The sequence below is a fragment of the Terrapene carolina genome, unplaced genomic scaffold (genome assembly GCF_002925995.2).
Source record: "Terrapene carolina triunguis isolate 2854851 unplaced genomic scaffold, T_m_triunguis-2.0 Scaffold62, whole genome shotgun sequence".
NCBI lineage: Eukaryota > Metazoa > Chordata > Testudines > Emydidae > Terrapene > Terrapene triunguis.
The window spans coordinates 28,360,170-28,368,185 of NW_020664413.1; the positions used below are offsets into that span (position 1 = coordinate 28,360,170).

Below are 8,016 nucleotides of genomic sequence, written 5' to 3' on the forward strand. Positions count from 1 at the left end.
GGGGGGGGTATTCTTGGGCATATGGGAGCAGAGAGAGGGGAGAGAAGGGGCGTCAAGGCATGCGCCCTCCCTCACAAGAGGGGAGGCAGCAAATCCAAATTGCAGCACGGGGACAAAACCAACAAAACAGGGCAAGGTGGGGAGTGGAGGAGCAGGACTGGCCACTGTGGCCAGAGACCCGGGTCCGGGGTAGGAGGTCGGGGGGAATCAGAGCGGGCGCGCCCGCCCGCAGCAGCAGCCGCTGCAAGTGCCAGAGCAAGGACGGCTCTAGGCTGTTCCCCTCACCGCTCCTTCCAGCAGCAGCAGGAGGAGGAGGAGGAGGAGGTTACTTTTCAGTGTCTGGTTACAAAAAGACACGCCTCGTGCTGCCTGGAAGCGTGTTGAACTAGCTGGTGGACGGGCAAGTACAGCAGGAAAAGCAGCTTCTGGGAAGCAGCAAGGAGCACGGTAAGGGAGATGCGCGGATTCCTGCATCCCGGGGCAGCGGGGGACAGTGCTGCACAGGGCCTAGTGGGGAGCCTACCCTCCCTGCTCGGGGAAGAGTCGCTTCCTTTAGGCAACAGCTCCAAGCCGTGCGCGGACAAAGACAGGCCGACGGGGGAGGTATAAATAGTCACAGAATCAGGTTGCATCTGGGCCTAGGGGGGCTGTTAAGGGGGATGCACTAGTGCATAGGCCCCAGTGCAAGGTGTCACGGCTAGATCCTGCTGGCGCTCTAATCTGCGCTCGGTGGCGTTAGCTCCTCCCGGGCACGGGGCAGGACAACAGCAGCCTGTTAGCCCGGGCTGGGCCGTGCTCCTTGCAAGCCCGGGCCCAGCGCCAAAGCTCTCATCCTCCGCCTCCGGCCCGCGCTTTGCCGTTCCATTGGGCGAAGGAGACGCCAGTTAATGCGGCGGCCCCGGCCCAACCCCCGTGGACTTCCGCGTTTCCTGGGACCTAGAAAGCCCATGAGCCGCTGCTGAGGGTGCAGGTACTGAGGCTGCTGGCTGGAAGCTGCAATAGCCCCACTGCTGCTGCATCCACCTTCTCTTCCATCCTAGGCGGTAAAGACCTTGCTGGAAGCATCGGCTAGTATTACTGAGCAGTTCCTAGTGTTTCAGGGAGCAACAGCCTGACTAGGCTCCTTGCCAGCAAATTTCCGCTTTGTAAGTGTCTGCTATTTTTTTTAAAGCTGCTTTGCTTTAAGTTTCCTGCATTGCTAGTAATAAAATAAAGAGGGTTACTGGGGGAGAAAAATTGAAGCATACCACCCAACTCCATTTAAATACAGTGGGCTGGCAGAGCTTTTTTGAGAGGGCACTCATGGGAACACTAGTAAGTAATCTGATAGATAATTTAATATTATATGTACATGTAAAATAATAAAACAAGGCTTGGCAGCACAACGTATATTGCCAAGCAGCTGCTATCCTGACTGGGCTGCAGGAATTACTCCACATCACCTTCTTGTTATTTGGCAGAATCAAATAAGAGCACAGCTGGGGTGAAAACATTTCCTCTCTGAGTTATCATCAAAAGGCATTTTTATGCATGAGGGGCCACTTCTCCAGGACTCAGTTACTAAATTTTGTGGTGTCATAACTCAAATGGATTGCATTGCCTCTTGCTTCCTAGATAAAACTGTAATGGACTTGTCGACACTTTTGTAGGCAGCAAGTGACTTTTTTTGCTTCAACATTTAATTCTGATGTAAGTTTATATTTGCAGTTGTGGATACAGTGAGAGCAAAAAAAAAAAAAAAAAAAGGCACTGCAAAGTGTTGCTCAGTGGTTTTAAAAACAAACCAAGAACAGGATAATATACTTATTATGAAATTAAGTGTAATCACTCAAAGTTATATAAACCATCCTTACGCATTAACCCATACTTGCAAAAGTTCTCATTTTTACAACCCTAATAGATTATAAATTTCTTGGGGATACTCATCCATTCAGATCAAACGATTAAACAGGAGTTTCACAGTGGAATGTGTTCTGTAACAAAAACTTCAGTTGTTACTTCTTAAGAGTTTTTAAAATTGATGATATATAACAAACTTGTATAAGGTCCTTTGTAGCTGTCTCTTTTTGCTTTATGTCATCATCCCTTTCAGTAGTTAAGTTCACTTAGGATTTCTTAGTATTCTGAAGCTCTTGTTTTATATAGTGGCATTTCAGACAATTCCCTAAACATTGTGGAATCTATTTGGTTAACTTTTCTGCTAATGAAGCATTCCACTATAGTTAAGGTGTTGTCTCTACTAAAAATGTCTGTTATATATTGCACTTTTTAAAAAAATTCTAATTGACAAAAAAGTAAATGTTCTATAACAAACTAATAAACATAATGGAACATTGAGTCTTGCTTTCCTATTGGATACCATACAAATCTAACTGCTAGGAAGATGGATACTGGCCACAGAATACCATATCCATGGTAACATTGCTGAACTTTTGAAAATAAAGGGAATTATTTTTAATTTGAATTTAAAAAAAGATTTTTATGGAATAAAATCTTTTGAGTTGGGTATTTCTGTATAAGTTAATGACCAGGAGGATTTCCTTGAGCTTTTCTCTCTTCTAGCCACCCACTAACTGCTAGGGAAGTGTCTGGTGTGAAGGCCATTAGTACACACCTTCAATTATATGAGTTATTTCCCGAGGCTTGAAAATGTTATCAGATCTATCTTCCATAGGACTAAACCTACAGAAAGGCTGATACCAAAGATAAACTTGAAGCTAGCCCTGTACCCGGGCTGCTGGTAAGAAGTAGGAGCTGTCTCTGTCTTCGAACTCTCACTTTTCTCCACTGTTGGGGCAAAAATAGTTCTCTTTCTTTTCCCCTAGCAGCTGCATGTTCTCCATCCTCTGTCTTGTTTCTTGTTGTCGGGGAACTTGCTTTCCTCTCAACCCCAGGGCCTAGTGCTGTTGCTTAGAGCTTTCTCAAGCAGCAACAGAATGAAATTGACAAGACTAGGCACTTGCACTGCTTCTTCTCAATATCCTCATTCAATTTCACACTACTGCTATTTGAAAAAGCACTGAATAAGTAGCAGGGCACTGGAGTTCTGTTTGTAGACTCAGACAACACCGTTCACATTTGGAAATTCATCTTCATGACCATAAGGGGCAGATTATTTTTATATAAAATCTTAATTCTTATGGTTCCTAATTTATGAGGGAGAGTTTCCTTGTCTCCGGTGTCTGAAATTGTCCAGCCCTGGATATCGCTTGTACAGATATTATTGCAGTAGTGACATTGGTCTCAGAATCATTCTACTTTGTGATTCTTACCCATACTTATCAAAGATGCTATTCTTATATTCTCCCTCTCTTCTCCCCCCCCCTCCCCCCCATATATACCCATACACACACTCTCTGGATCAAAGTTTGAGAATATTTGCTGGCGGTCTGCAGAAAGCTGGCTGGTCATATGGTGCTGGCTTTCCTTATTTCCAGCTGCTAAGTCACTTTAAAAAACAGCTAAAATATATTAAATACTTTCCTAATATTACTTTCCCATGTAATGATCACTGTAGTTGCTACAAGACAGTTATGTGATTATGAATGAAAGGGGAGGTGTTTGATTGCAAACGGCAGGAGAGTTTGTCCATGAGATAGTTTCTCTATTTATATGTGGTCCATCCTAGGAAAATTCTTGAGAACATATAAGAGGTATCATTGATGCTATATATTAATTTTGTATAAGTAAAAATAATGAATGCAACAGATTTGAGATTTAAATTGTCTGAGGTCAGGAAATTCAGACTTTGACTTTCCACTGGAATTGTAACTGTTACTTTCATGGGCTCTGTGCATTTCGCTGGGTCTTTCATTCCATGTCCCCATGTGTGTATAGATATATAGATAGTGTATATGTATAGATTCCACTTAGCTGATTGCTACTGGGGCTATATGGTTTGTCACCTTAGGCTAGTTAGACCCATCTTCTGAGTACTGATTGGTAGTACTATAGATAGCACTTATCAGATAAGTGAATTTAAATACCTAGGATCAATGCTTGCTGAATATGGTACCCTCCCGAGTAATGCCTAGCATAGTACCAAAGCTGGTTAGTACAAATGGCAGGAAATGTCTCTGTGATAAAAAGATGCCAATAAAGTTAAAAGTGTATAAAACTGTAACTTGACCCATCCTATATGTATAGAACAGAGACTTGGCCAGCCACAAGAATAGAAATGAGTATGCTCTCCACCACGGAAATGAAGATGTTGAGATGGTCAAATGTTTGTACACTCTGTGAGAGGAAACAAAATGAAGTTGTGGTGGACCTAATGTGGGTTGCCTCAACTGAAGACAAATTGAGAGAGGTGTGTTACCAGATTTGCCCATTACTTTGGGGTATGCTCATTTATTCACGTTACTCTTCTGGGGAAGGGGCTTCTGTAATTCTATCAATGTATTGCTTGTGTCACTTGTGTTTTCATATGGAGTTCTACTTCTCCCTTCTGCAAGTCCCTTCCCAGTGGAGCTATCCTGCAGGACCTAGGTTCCCTAGGGCTGGGTTTCTCCAGCCCCAGAACCGGATGAACCCCCACACACACATTAACAGAGCAAGTCTGAGCGGACCGAGTCAATCAGCACTGTCAAGCTGACCCCTTATATGTCTTTGGACTCACTGGGCTGGATGAAGCAGCACTTTCAAGCTGTTACCCTTATTTATGCCTCCCAGATTCAGCACGTCCCTATCCCCACTCTCACAACACAATTGTACTGGCAGTAACCTACTTGATGAGCAACCCACAGTATTTTGGGCGCTGCAGGGGTCTTTAGCTTAGGTAAAAGAAGCGTTGCTGTAGAGTGAATGGGGGAAGCTAAAAACACAAAAGAGTAAAGTTCAGCAAGAGAGAGAGAAGCAACCAACTTAACCATAAAAGTTATTTATCACTATTATTCAATAACTACACAAGGAGAGCTTAACCAACATAACATACATTATTAAAGATTAATACCTAAGGTAGAAAGGAAAAGAGAGAGAGAGAGAGAGAAAGAGAAGGGGATCTCACTGCTCCCTGATGCTTGAACAGGTCGGGGTTCCCAGGTGATGGTTGTAGCTCAGGATCCTGAGGGCAGGAGACAGGCAAAGTCCCCAGCACGATCAGTCAGGAGAATATGGAGTCCCAGTGGAACTGATGCATAGTTTGGATCTAAGCATCAGAACCCTGACTAGAGGGTAAGTAGGGATTTTTGTAGAGAAAATACAATGGTCCAAGGGAGAACACTAGATTTGTTGATGACTCAAGGGTTTTCTTTAGGCTAGACAATAGGAGCTGATCACTCTTGGCTCTGGGTGGTGTTTTCTTCCAGGGAGCTTACAATGCAACTAGGCTGCTTCAGTATTTGGATATCAATTAAGGATTCATTACTAGAATTGGTCTGATAACTGCTGAGCTGGGTGTGTGCAGGCGTAGGTTCATTAGTATCTGGAGCAGAGATTCCCATGATGCCGTGCTTCCCTGCTTTTTCTGGTCCCAGAGTTCAGTGCGGTTCTCTGTTCTCCATTCTGTATGTAAATTGAGATGTCTTCCTGTCCCATCTTTCATGCAGATGAGGCATGGGGAGTTGTCTCTGCTGACCATTCTGTATGCTAATGGAGATGTCTTAATTTTGTCACCCTTGTCAGAAGGGGTTTAGGTGTGTCTCCCAACGCCCTTCACTGCTCTCTGCAAGTTTTTTTCCCCTCTGATGGGTTTTGGTTTAAGCAGAGGCTGGGGTGGGGGGGGGTGTCTTTCATGAGTCAGGCTGGATACTGCACCCTGGTTCCCCAAGAACATAGAGGTGTCTGGTATCAGGTTAGGCTATGTTAGTAGGGGCATATCTAGTGGAGACCCGGGAGTTATATTGGTAGGATGGCTCTTGCAGTGATTGTGGATGGAAGACGACCAAGGGGAAAGCTAAAGTCTCAGAACATTGACCAGATGTTAATCAGACCTTAGGGAGACCAATTGTATGACAGCCAGGCATACAAGCATGAGTTTTGGAAGAAGGCTATAAAAGTTGCTGACTCCAAATAGGGAAATGGCAAGGAAGAGGAAGAAGACGACTTATCTGATAAATAGTATCTCAGTTACATTTTAGTTTAATTTTGTTTCACTCTTAAAAAAAATCTATTCTGCTCACAGAGAATGACAAATCTGAAAAGAACTATCATTTTATGTATTTATAAGTCATTTTCATGCTATTAGATCCTTGAATTCCTCAACATTATCAGATTCTTTATATAGCTATGAAGAGACCAGGCAGATCCTCAATGGGTGTAAGTCAACATAATTCCACTGGCTTAAATTACCAGCTTACACTAGCAAAAGATTTGGCTCGTGGTTCATATTTTCAAAAATGGCCTCAAGTTGCGTAATCCAAAATTGCATAACCAAGTATTTTCATTATGCAGTTTTCAGTGACCAAGTTTTTTTTGTGTTCAAAAGACTCATTTGTACATAAAAGTTTATTGTTGGGGCAAGAATGCTTGGCTAATTCTGCTTCCGATGTCACTGAATGTGTAGATGATTAACTTTAAACCACAAAAATGAATGTAATAATTTCATTTTTTAACTTATATTACAGGAGGGTTTTTTCCCCACTGAGGTTATGTTTGAAACATTGCACATTTATGGACCTAAAACTGCCACATTTGCCACAGTTTTCTAGCGATTCAAATAATACAACATTAGCTAGCGGAGTGGGAGAGCTACGTTCTCGGTTTGCTCTCCATGTATGTAAGGCTCTGTAGCAGGGTTCAGTACTTACGGCACTGCCTCATGGCTTATCTGGGAATTAACTCACCACTGATCAGATGTCCCTTCCAGCAGTCGCTCAGCCCATTGTTTTAATATCACCTTCTAGGACTCTTGGTAGTAATCTTTTTTGTTACTTGTCCCTCCATCCAGGTCACTTTAGTTCTCCCCTTCAGGGGGTGGGAGGAATGGCTGTTAGTGTCTTTCTAGGCAAGCTGTCCCTTGCTGTTCCAGGCAGTTCTCTGTTCTACATCCAAGGCTGTGCCACTTCTCTATTGGCTGATAAGGGAACTCAGGGTATGTCTACACTACCCGCCAGATCAGCGGGCAGCGATCGATCCAGCGGGGATCGATTTATCACTTCTAGTCTAGACCTGATGAATCGACCCCCGAGCCACTCTCCCGTCGACTCCTGTAGTCCACCGCCGCGAGAGGCGCAGGCAGAGTCGATGGGGGAGTGGCAGCAGTCGACTCACCGCAGTGAAGACACCGCGATGGGTAGGTCTAAGTACGTCAACTTCAGCTACGTTATTCACTTAGCTGAAGTTGCGTAACTTAGATCGATTCCCTCCCCAGTGTAGACCAGGCCTCAGACCTTCCCTCTGTTCCAGGTTCTAGCCCAGAGACCCTATGCTCTGCAACTATGATCTACTTCTAGACTTAGCTGCTACATCTCTGAGCTCTGTTCTACTTCCTCTCCCTGTCCTCTAGCACCTCTGGGTTTACTACCTATCTGAGATTCCTCTGCTCTGTGGCTACTTCTCCAACCCTGTAATCTCTAACCAACATCCCTCCTGCTGATTATTTCCCCCTGCAATTTCCCTTCTGTTCTCTGCTTCTTAGCTTTATTGAATCCCTGTCTGTTCCTGCCTAGGTAAGCTTCATCCTTAATTAAGCATTATTGATCCTTGGCTCCCCTCCAGGGGCAACCTATGCAGTTAATTGGCCCATCTAGCCTACCTTAACCCTTTCAAGACTGGCGTGGGTGAGCACTCAATCACAGGCTCTTTCTATGTAGGGATTTTTTTGCACCAAATGTAGCTACGCAGCACCAATGTAAGATGGGGCTTGCACTCATGGAGTTTATCTACATTATTTGGTGTAACTACATACATTTCCCAATTCTAGATAAATCCTAAAACAGTAGGTACAGTACTTGCAGTGCTACATATTCATTTGTATGACAACATGTGATGATGAGGTGTACAAATGTCATATTAGGGAGCAAGGGTTATTAGGCTAATAGAGGCCAAATCAGCCCCATGCAGTGACATTTGAAGCTG

At 44.0% G+C, this 8,016-nt stretch overlaps 1 protein-coding gene across 3 annotated transcripts in view; it reads left to right on the forward strand.

Annotated features, from left to right (window-relative positions):
• The first annotated feature begins 370 nt into the window (after window positions 1-370).
• The window catches only part of GPD2 (glycerol-3-phosphate dehydrogenase 2), a 123,511-nt gene continuing 115,865 nt past the window's right edge, over window positions 371-8,016 (forward strand). Inside the window, exon 1 of one of the 3 annotated variants that reach the window (XM_024217997.2) lies at window positions 371-447. The gene's annotated coding sequence lies outside the window, so the exon portion shown is untranslated. Of the gene's footprint in view, window positions 448-959; window positions 1,146-8,016 lie in introns of those variants that run through there. The other 2 variants (XM_024217998.2, XM_024217993.2) reach the window with 2 other exon arrangements.